Raw genomic sequence first — 12024 nt, 5'->3', positions numbered from 1 at the left:
AGTACTTTTTGTGATGAGCTGCTATCAAGACTGAAGCAGAAACCAGCAAATGAATGTACACACTGATACTGCATCACTATGACCACCACAAATACTGGTTAATCACCACTTCACCACCAGTACATCGTATTTAAATACTATTTTAAACTCTGAAGGTAAAAGTAGGCTAAGAGTCCTGCAAAATGTGCATGCATACAGTATACAGTCGAGTATCAGAAAGCATAAAGCTTGTTCAGAAGACATTTTCCATCAGCTACAGTACGCAAACCTCATTGCACCTGCAGAAACCCTTGCAAGACCTGAAAGGCACACGTGAGATCTCAGGAGTGTCAGCAGGGTAGTTACTTCCAATTCTTACTACAGCAGAGGGTAGGCAAAGTTGAGGATCAGGAAAGACATCTGTTGCCCAGCCAACCCCAGCTCCCTGAAAGCGACACCGGCACTGAGGGCTCACCCTCCGCACCCCGAGCCCAGACCCACATACCTGGGGGGAATGAGGGCGGCATGCAGCCCCAGCTCCAGGAGCGGGGCCGGGGCGCAGAGAGGCCGTGCATGGCTGCCCCGCTCGCCCAGCCTGCTTGCCCCCAGCCCCTCGGAAAGGTCCTGCTGCCTCCGTCAGGGTGCTGCAGCCTGGCCAAGATGGGGAGAGGCGAGAAGGCAAAGCAGGGCTGGGCCCAGCAAAGTCAGCAGCCAGGACCAGGAGCAGGGAGACACTGCACTCCTGGGGAGTCTGTTCCCACGGTCCAAGCCGGCAGCTCTGGAAGGAGGTCAGGGAGGAAAGGACAGGGAATGGCAGCACAGGGCTTCTGGCTCGTATTCAGGCTTTGCTGCAACCTTTGATATTTCCAGAGAGCAAGAGGCAGACAGTAAAAAGAAGGGCGAGGACTCACCTGACCCACTGTAACGTACACAAGAAGAAAGGAGGGGCTCAGAAGCATGCTGCACCTGACCCTTCTGCCAGCCCACTTCCACAGCGAGATTAATGCTGGGGGCTGCCTCAGCATCTTCCAGAGGCTACACGGTCAGAGACCATCTCCTTCAGTCAACAGAGACTCACAAGAGCCCAGCCTGGTGCACGCAGCTGAACATACATCCAGGCGTTACTGCGGGGGTACCCCACCCACTACCTGCCAGGGATGCAGTCATGAGAAGCACCATGGTTATAGCGAAGACATTTTTCCCACAATGTAATAGAGGTAGAAAGCGTGCAGGGACTAAACGCACACAGTTTAAGTATGTGTGGATTCTATGAGTGGCATGAAGGACAGAGGTAGGAAGAGGATGATCAGGACAATGCTGGCTTTTCCCTGATAGCATTTTGGAACAGAGCATCACTCAATGATCTCAGATATTTCATCTCTGAGACTGGAGACCCACAGTAAGACTTTTAAAATTAGCATTCTTGCTGCCTTTTTCTGACCATTTGTATTTCCACCATTATCACACCATCCTCCTCTGATCAAAGTCAAAGCAGCCTATGGTGAAGGATGGGAAAACAGGTAATGACATTAGCAGAGCACAGTATTAAACCATTAAGCCATTGTGTTTCTCACAATGCCAATATGACAGACAAAGAAGTGGCAAATAGTGGATGTTTCCTTAATCCATTATTTACGTACAACTGCTGATATGGACATAATCCTGAAGAAACTCCCCCAACTAACAATAAGTGAGTTCATACTATTTTGTGCTACTCAGGAGATAACACTTCAATTACTCCAGGATAACTAGAACTATGTATCACATCCATGCAGGCAAACTACCTAAGCTGCCTGGGACCTATCACTGGAGAGAGACAAGAAAGGTTTATAGGTAGACTTCATATTCTAGTAAATCATTTGGTCTAGCTGGAAAAAGTAGACAAGTTTTCAGATATATTAACTCTTGCTTAGCTCTGAAACAGCGCACAAAGTAGGAAACAGTTAAGAACTATTATTTCATACTAACTAGACGTGCATCAGTAAGACCTTGGGGTGGGGGATAAAAATGAAGTAGCCCAGAGAGATGTAGAGAGAGGGAGAGATTTGTGCTGAATGTGAAAAAGTTGAAGTCTGTGTGTGGATAGGAGGAATAACAATATGCAATAAAAGCAGTTTCTCTGCATAGCTTATGATGTTTGGTATTAGCTAAACATTTTTGTTCCAAAGCTTTGTCTTTGGAAGGTGGGATGGTGACTGAGAGCTGACCATGACAGCAATCACTATGCCACCGTGGTACAAGACCACAAAATCTCTAGCAATACAGATAACTTTCTCCTCTACAGCTTCCTACCTGGGAGGGGACGTTCCTCTCCCTCACACCTCTCTCTCCCCCTGTAAAATACACTGTATCTTTCAGGTCCTCCTAATTGCATTGGCTGCGTAAGTTTGGAGAGAAAAAAATACTATCCAGTGAAAAGTTATAACCTGAAATACTGTGTTGCAAGGAGACATACAATACACTCTAGTTCTTGGCTGACAGGACTGTGGGTCTGTTTGTTTAGTAGGGTCTCCAACACAACCATGGTGCAATAGAGAATAGTGAGCTAGATACTCACACATAGTTGAAAACCCAAAACTGTACAGATAAGAAAAAAAGTGCAAAAGACAAGCTGAGTTTAGACTAAACATAATACAGTCCTCCTTTTGCCAATAAAGGTTAATAAATCCTAAATAAGCCCAACAATTAGATGGCTTGCTTTTCTTTCGCATCTACATGCAAGAATACATATGTTGCATAGCCTGTTTAGCTACAGGCCAAAAGAAGCAGTCATAGTCTGTGAACCCCCCTGTCTTCTGAAACCAAAATCTGACACATCTGGTTTGGATAATTCCCCCCCCCCCCCCCCTTTTTTTTTAAATCCCACCAACAAGGGGTTCTGGACACCGTTCTTACACTGAGCATAACAACTTGGCAGGCTTTCACAGTTACAAACTACATAGTATTACTTTGAATAGTGGAAAGTCTTAACTAGCCTGTATTTTTAATTGTGTATATAAAGCTTTAAAATCATAAATTAAAAAATTCAGACCTTCAGAGGAAAAAATTCCAATGAATCCATTAAATCTGACAGGTACTGCTAACCCCACTTACTGTACACGCAGCGAGGCCAAGGCCACAAATTATGCTCTGCATGAATGGTTACAGTGGAGGGGGTGGAAAGCCTGGCAAAGTAAGCAAAACACCACAATATACTATTTCTCCAGTTCCCTTATCCTCTCTCATTTCTCCTTCAGGAAGCCAAATGTTTTCTAACATGATCTGAAGGCGGCTAACTCTAGTAGTAGTCCCAAAGGTACCCAGAGCACACGCAGACATGATGGAGTCCTCAGTAACCACATTTCTTTCAGACAGAACTAGATGGAAGAGCTGCGCCTCTCCACAGGCTTTAAAATAAAAGCCACTGGCTACTTTTTGAACTTGGACATTTGCTTAGTGGTGAAGTGACTCACAGTTCTGCCTCCCAAGTTTTCCTGCACTGCACGTACACTGAAGATGGGATCGTACAACCATGAGAACTGACTAGGTGTTAATGCAAATTTGATCACACTGCATTTTTAGGAAAAGGGTGGAGTGGGTGGACTGAAGCTCTCTGTGATTTCAGGAAATATGTAAAATAATAATTATGTAAAAATAGTAAAATTAATGAGCAATGAGAAGAAGAATGCCAAGTGAGAACAGGCAAGAAAATACAGGCCTACTGAAAACGGATAGGTCTAGAACAGAAGTTTTTCTGCCCATATTGATATATTTATACCTAATTCAGTTTCCTAGCAGACTGTTCATATTTCATTTTGCAATGCTATGGGAAACCTTACAAAAAAGAGCTACCTAGGAACAATTTGGAAAGCAACTATTGAAGGAGTATGACAAAGAGGTCAATCAGTTTATCATCCAAAAGACCTTGACACATGATAGGAGAGTTACACCTCTGCAACTATGTAAATAGCTGTATAAGTAGATCAAATAGGTCAAGAAGCATCAACAGAATCCCGGGCTGCGCACACTGACATACGATGTGCCACTGCAAGACACCACCATCAACACCAATGTTACGGACTAACCCTGCTGCCGGCCGAAATCAGAGCGAGGTTTCGCAGCGCTGGCAGGGACAGCTGAACCTGCCCAACAGCTCCCGAGCCATCAGTTAGGCTGATGTCTGGTAACACTAGCAGGAATGCTGAAGTAAACAAGGGGCCAAAGGACTGACCACTTTCCACACCAGGTAAACAAACTCAGTAGCCTGAGAGAATAGAGGCAATGGCATACTTGGACCAAAAGTCCATTTTACTCATTAATCTCTGTCTTACCAAACACTTAGGTGGCATGTAAATAGAGAAATCTTTCCCCTGACTAGCCCTCTTGGCTTCTAGAAATCATGGATTTCCCAGGGTAGAGGAGCAGCATCCACTAAACTGCCCAGTCCCTTCAAGACCTCCACACGGGTCCTATGCCAGTGAACCCCACAGCACCATGATGCATGATGTGCTACATAAAGTAGTACTTCCATTCTTGTACTTCATACTCGATTAATTTCACTGAGCATCCTAATTAATGTTATTTTAAGGGTGAACAAATAAATATTCCTTATTCACCTTCTGCATACCATTCACGATGTCACAGATTTCCAACACCATCTCTTAGTTATTTCACTTTTTCAGGTTGACTAATACTAGCATACTATTTCTCTGATCACACAGGCTGTCCTTCTCATTAGTTTTTCTTCTCCTACTGTATCCTTTTTGAGATGGAGGAAGGAAAACCAAATACAGATTTTGAGATGCGAAAAAACCATTAATCGGTGCAATGACATAATGAGGGTTTCCTTAAAACTGTAAGATACTAGTCATATTTTTCCACATCGCTGAGTACGTCACTGCTGTTTTAGGAAATTCCAGTCCTACATCTCTATGACAGATTTGTTAGAAGAAAAAAAACTGTATTACTACAATCTAGCCAAGCACCAGGACCAAGGAGTGAAAACCTGAAAGTAGCTTACAAGAACCTGAAACACAATAAATTCAGGGGAGAACAGTTATCACCTAATCAAGTACTGATAAGAAATTAAGCAAACAAGGCTTCCTGGGGTAGTTCCCTTATCTATGAATAAGGCCTGATACCAACTATCTTGACAGAGATGGAGTACAATAAGTATCACTTAAGGCATTCTAGAGAGACACAGAGACCTCAAGAATATGAAAGTCCTGCTTGGACTGGTCGAGGAGGAAGGAGAAAGGCAAATCAGTTTATCTGAACAATTTTTTCCATTTCTACTTTCTAGGCTCACATTTTAATAACTTTCAGCAACGCTGTTATGTGCAGAGTTGAGTATAGGATGATTTAACCATGTCTCCACAAGCACCTTTCTGGCTCTTCTCATGGCTCTCAAAGTGAACTGAACAGCGTTCACATTAAAATTATTACTTTTAAATAAAAAGTCTTTCTTTCAGCTCCTGTCAAGCACGAGTGAACCCCACCACCACAAGGGCCAGATCCCTGTTTTGGGACACCCTCCACACACTCTGACATCCCAGTACTTCCCAGAGGCCGCAGCAGCCTTCCAGGAAGAGACATTATCCTAGCCCCATTCCCTCCTTTAGCCAGCTGCAGCAGCTGGGGTGCACATCCATAAAAAAGTTTTTTGGCCATCTGATCAGACCTATCTCCCTGAAGAAAAGGCAGCAAGTTAGACAGAAACATTCCCTGCTCAGATTTGGGTAGTGGAGTGCTACCATGTTAAAAGAGGAGGGGAAAAAAAAAAAAAAACAACAAAACCCCACAAAAAAACACCAACAAAAAAAACCCACGGAACAAAAAACCTCCCACAACATCCCACCATCTCAGGTGTGTTTTTCTGTTCTGCCTCCCACTTTTCCCACAGCCTCTTGCCAAGCCCTCACCTTTACTTCTGCATATTTTTCCTCTGCTGAATCATATTATCTTTTGGCTTCCTCCTTCACTACTGCTGAAGTCACTTGAAACAAAAAGGCAGCTGTCACCCATCACGACCACACTTGCGCTCCTCCATTAGTGAAACTTCTCCTGCCATAGGAGAATAGCAATTCCCTGATCAATACAAATCCAGGCACATGATTCCAAAATATCTACACCTTGAACAACTTTCCTCTGTTCTCAATAAGAATTGATTGTGATTCTCCACCAGTTATTTTCCAAGCAAGTCTTTCAAAGGAATAAAGAGATCACCAGAAAATATAGGGCCCCAACAAAAATGACAAGCAGTTCAAAGAACCAATATAAAAAAGGGTAGTAACTCCTTTTGCTATAAATGGAGAGGTTATTTTAAGGCACATTTAAATAAGAATTTGGCTATTGATATTCATGCAATATTCATATACTGCAGCTTTTACATGAAAAACTGCAAATATTTTCAAGGAACTTAAATTCTCTCTATTTACTGCTTCCTCCCCAAAACGTGGCTTGCAGAGGCACAAAGCAACGCTACATGTTACATGTTTAACAGTTTATTACCACCTGAATATGCTGGATTAAAACATGAAGCGACCCTTTCCCACCATAGTCAAAGCAACAGAGGACCCACTGCCATCCTTCCCCTGCAGCCATAGGCAGGGCTGGAGGACAGACAGCACCCGCACTTGGGCAATGGGACATTTTTGGGCAATGGGACACACAGAAGTGTGCACACTCAGAAAGCCCTCCAGCTGAGCGAGGGCGAAGGGCCTCCCTGCAGCAGGGTTCCTCCTACCAGGAGCCTTGCAAGGAGACATCATCCAGGGCAGCATCACTGCCACTTTTTTGCTGGCACTTGGACAAGGTGGACACAGCAGGAAACACAAGCCCTGCAGGGACAGCGCAGCGGCGATGAGTGCTCACCAAGAGTGCCAAGCTCCAGGCAGCTAGGCAGCTCTCATGTTTAAGATAGCAAGATGTGCGCTGCTGCTTTCAAAGTTTCCTTCGTGAGGAACTGCTTGAAAAGTGAGAGGAGGAAAGATCTACTTTAAAAGGTCACTGAGGTTTAGGAAAAGGGAAAAAAAACCCCACCACTCAATTTCAGAGGGAGGTAGTTCATGGACTCCAACTGTCAAGAGGAAAATTTAACACATTACTGTAAAGAAACAGTGAGATGCAGCCGACGGCCGAGTGCTTTAGCTCTAAATCTCAGCTGGAAAACAACATGGCAGCAGTTGAAATGTACTGAAACTAGAGTATTGCTGAAGCAGCGTGTCGCTGGGCACCCAGAAAGAAGCACTGAAGAGGGGTGACTAGAAGACTTTTTATATTGAAAGCTATGATCAGCGGGGAAGCTTAAAGGAGAGGATGCACAGTGCTGTGAGCAGGGAGGACATGCAGGGGATGCTGAGTAAAGGCAGCGGTGGAGGGTTCCTGGCATCCGCTTTAGGTGCAAAGACACAGGAAGGATTCAGATCAACCGATAACCTCATATCAGACAGAAAACAGACACGATTCTGTGGGTAGAAAGCAGTACTTAAGAAATAGGTCATGGTGATGTTTGCCAAAGTGCAGCAAGCCTGTAGAGAAAGCCATTCTAGATGCCAGTGCCTTGTGATGGAGACTGCACCACCATTCCTCTGCTAACAGGGGATGCTGATGGGAAGGACAGCCTCTACCTCCAGCTCCTGTGAAAAAGGGAGATGACTGACTCCCAGGGAATGCTCTCTCACCTTTTTCCAGGTGCAAAGCATCTTATCTGCAATGTGAATATTTGGAGTCATGGGGAAGAAGGAAGGAGAAAACACAAAGATAGGGGGTGGGAGGTCCTTGTAGCCAAAAATAGGCAAAGACAAAGCTATTGTGAGAGGTAACAGATTTCTGATAGAGCAATGAATATCGGCAGAAAAAGGAGAGAAGTCTCTAGGACCATGAACACGCTTTTCAGGTCTGACAAGGACAAGGCTTTGCTGCTAAATACATATTAGGAACAAGTTAAGATATTTATCAGGCGGACAGGAGAATGCTCCCAGCTGCAATGATCATGTCTGTCTTTCTTTAACCTTAAGTAAACTGGTTACACACGCTTTTCTTTTGTGCTGGGGAAAAATGTCCTACATGGTGCAAATGTTTTGTGTCCTAAGCCTCTCTGAGACAGACTGAGTGCATAAGCAAACATCATCTTCAGCTGTCTGTGGATCAAAACAACGATCGCATTCCCTTTTGGGTTTGAGGCAGAAGCGTAACACACACAGAGGCTGTTTTTAAACAGCTCGTTAGATTTCAAGAACTAATTTTGTACGGCCCTAGGGAATGTAATGTACAGAAAACGTAACTATCCTGAGCATCTCTCCAACAGAGAGAGGGGTTTGTGTTTCATGATGCAAAAGAACAACAGTTAAGAGAAAACAACCTCATTTCCACTAGTCACATTTTGGGGAACAGTTCATACAATTTTTCATAGAATCACAGAATAGTTTAGGTTGGAAGGGACCTGTACAGGTCATCTAGTCCAACCCCCCTGCAATAAGCAGGGACATCTGCAACCAGATCAGGTAGCTCAGAGCCCCATCCAGCCTGACCTTGAATGTTTCCAGGGATGGGGGCATCTACCACCTCTCTGGACTTTTAAACCAAGTCCCCATGATGCAAGTGGAATGCTTCTGTAAGCTAAGTTCTTGCAGACGCAAATGAACACCTCCTTATACAAGGGTGAAATACATATTGAGACTGAGCAAAAAGCTAACAGTTGTTAATTGTATTATAAAACCATACGTGGCTTTGCTCTTGGAGGAGATGTAACTGGCATTGAGATACCAATTCCTGCTTCATTTTGGGTAAGATTTGCATAAGTGCCTGGGTGAAGTTTTCCCAGAGCAATTTAGGGCTCTGAAGTAACTGCATCCCTCTTGAAGATTTTACACTAGGACATTTTGAAGTTTTATTCCTTACTTTATTGGAACTGACAGTTCACACTGCCATACTATAATACTAGAATGTGTCAAAACACCAAGCGCATGTAAAGAGTAGTGTCAAAACCAAAAGGGACTGCTTAAATGCCTAAGGTTCAACACAAGCTGTATATCTGTAGAATTCTGACTTGTCCAAGACTGTACATTGGCAGCTGGGCAAAGAACTTCATTGCAGAGGTAGTCTTACTTCATATTATAAATCAGGTTAGTAATTTTAAATTTGTAGGAGATATATCACTTCCAAATTTATATTTGTTCAATGCAGCTATACAAATGAAAAGCAGAAATAAAAGTGGTACAGGAATTAAAAAAACAAAACCAGGTAAAGTAATATTCCTTACACAAAAGGAGAATACTTTGGAGAAAAGGAAAAAAACCAACGCGACCAGCTCTTAAATTAGATTGTATTTAGAGCATGTTAAGTAACTGTAAAAGCAACCATACAACACTTTGAGCTCAAAAGTCAATACCACTTATGTAGAGGAAAGCATTTACACGATGAACCAAACTCCCCCCTATGCAAATACTTGAAAGAAAATGAAAGAATCACACGTAAAGATTCATTTGATTTGGCTTTAGGAGGTGCAATAGGAACAAAACCCACCCACCTACTGAATTGACTTCAGAGAAGGTATAGTGGCCTAGAAGATCAGTTTGGTAGCTTACTTTTAAAGCGTAGCTAGCTTACTTTTAAAGCGTAGCTAGCTTACTTTTAAAGCGTAGCTAGCTTACTTTTAAAGCGTAGCTAGCTTAAGGCAGAAGAAAAGTGTTTGTGTAATGCAGTACAATTATACAAAGATATCCAGGACTGAAGTTTCAAAAGATTTATAAAGTTGGACCACAGAGAAGCATATGACTTGTGCTCTGGATTCCTTCAATCTCACATTACGTGACAGTGACCCCCAATTTTTCTTCAGGGCAGACAGAGGGGTATGGTTTCACAAGCCAAATTAATGGCTCCTAAGAGGAGGGAAGCTGTTCTGTCCTCACATCTCTTTCTACCTTGGGCTCTGGCTCTCATCTGATGCCACAGAGACACAAGACAACTGATTAAAACAATTACCTTAATTTTTTTCTTTGTTGGTCTAGTGAATTGACTCATCTTACCTTGTGATCAGATGAATGCCAGTGCCAGTTCAGAGGGAGGGAAAAACATAGTTCAGAGCACGGGGAGGAAGCATAAAACTCCCTGTTCAGCAGCAGCAAGGTGTTAATTCACATTGTGGAACATCAAGCTCTTCACAGCACTCAGCTGTACTTTTAAACTATTGCCCAAGAAAACTATAGTCACCAGACATATGGATGCAGTCTAAATCTAGCCTGGGACACTTTAAGGAAGAAATTTTAAAAAGACAACCATTTTACGCATATGAAACTTGTTTATTACACTTAAAGATTGTAAGGGACAACCAGAAAGATTAAGATGGCATAAAATCAGTAAGTTTTAGCAACAAATAAGATGGTTGACAACAGAGCAGTAAGAAGGAGTAACAGATGTAAGAGAGAAGAAAGCCCTCATTATTTTTAAAATGGAGCTTGACCTGTTTAGTCTCTATAAGGAATTATACAACAATTACTATCTCTAAGGAATTATACAACTGTTACTATAGCAGAGAACAAGATCCAAGATACAAGCAGCTCCTCTTCACCATGAATCACATTCATATGCGAGGTTTTAGCCTGAGCAACACTATTTCAAAATGAAACAGTATACAATTTGGATCTATCCATATTATCGCATAAAAACAAGTTTTCAGTTCGTCACTTCTGGGGAGCTTAATTTTTTTGCATTATGCTTTAAAACAGCAAATAGTTTCCTAGCTTTAGTTTTTGCTCATGCTACATTAATCTATTGACTCTCACCCCATCCCGATCTGCCTAATCCTCCCAGGGCAAGGTGGCATTTAACCACGTTTGGTGTCAGCACTGAGGATGAGAGGGGGAAGGGAGGGATGGGGCAGGGGGAGAATGAGGGGATGGAAATGAGGAAGAGTAGGAGTGTCTGAAAAAAACAGCTCCATCACAGCTGAAGCAGTCAAGTGCAGGTCCTAACTCTATTATTTCCTTTAGAAAAGGACAATTAATTGTTTTCTCTCTTCATTATCATTCATATGTCTGATATATGTTATCACAATTCCTTTTCTGAAGGTTGTCTTTAGTTCCCACTGATGCTGTCTGGATACAAAGATGTGTTATAATTTTAGCCTTCCATTCCACAGCCAGGTGTCCTTCTGCACACCTGCATACAGACAAAGCAGTAGTGAAACAAAAGGAGATCTTGTTACACAAAGCTCTAAGTGTGACATTCAAAAGGAAATCCTCAGAAAATTTCAGATGGGAAAATATTTGCAAGTGCTCTCCTGCATTCTGCATACATGATCTAACTACACTTACTGTGGAAGTACTTGTAACCGTGTATTTATTCTGGCCCTGGTTAGTCACAGTGAAATACTGACGTGCCTGTAACAACAGGAAGTGATCATCATTTCCATGACAGGAGCTTGTTCCCACATGCTCTGGATAACTGCTTCATGGTGTCATCAAAACTGTGAACTTTTCCTGACCTACTTTTCATTTACCACTGATAACTGTCTCTCCGCACTGCTATTTCACCAACCTCCAACAGCCTACGTAAGACGGACTTGGGAGCACATTGTTTGCCTGAGCTATCCACAAGACAGACTGAAGTCCTACTTCACATCAACAGCACCTTAGATTAACCACAGTCAGCTGAAGATGCACAGTCATTTGGCTGCTAAGTGCTTCATCCTCCTTCAGAGCAAAAGTTTATGAACCATATTTCTCAGCCACACAAAAGATGGTCTGCAAGCAATGGATGTCTACTACCTAAGGGCAAATTAAATAGCTACCATCCATGAGGTCTACAGCTATCAGGGAAGTAATTACACAGCATGCAGGTACCCATGCTGTCTTCAACCTAGGAAGTGTGAATAACAGCCAAAGCAAAGATGCAGCAATAGAAACTTCAGCATGGGCTGCTACAAACTCACTGGGTACACTGGGTATGTACACAACAAGAACCCCAAAACTGCATTATTATATCCTCCAGACTGTTTGGCAACAGTATGGTCTAGTTCCCCACTAGCATGATTAGCAGTATACAAATACACAATGTTAGGTCAAC

At 42.9% G+C, this 12024-nt stretch overlaps 1 protein-coding gene across 6 annotated transcripts in view; it reads right to left on the bottom strand.

Moving 5' to 3' along the window:
* Positions 1–12024, bottom strand: part of NCOA7 (nuclear receptor coactivator 7) — a 99198-nt gene that overhangs the window by 31205 nt on the left and 55969 nt on the right. The window lies entirely within an intron of this gene.

Source organism: Mycteria americana, chromosome 3, assembly GCF_035582795.1.
Source record: "Mycteria americana isolate JAX WOST 10 ecotype Jacksonville Zoo and Gardens chromosome 3, USCA_MyAme_1.0, whole genome shotgun sequence".
In the NCBI taxonomy this organism is placed as follows: Eukaryota; Metazoa; Chordata; class Aves; order Ciconiiformes; family Ciconiidae; genus Mycteria; species Mycteria americana.
This window is presented reverse-complemented; position numbering and strand designations above follow the sequence as displayed.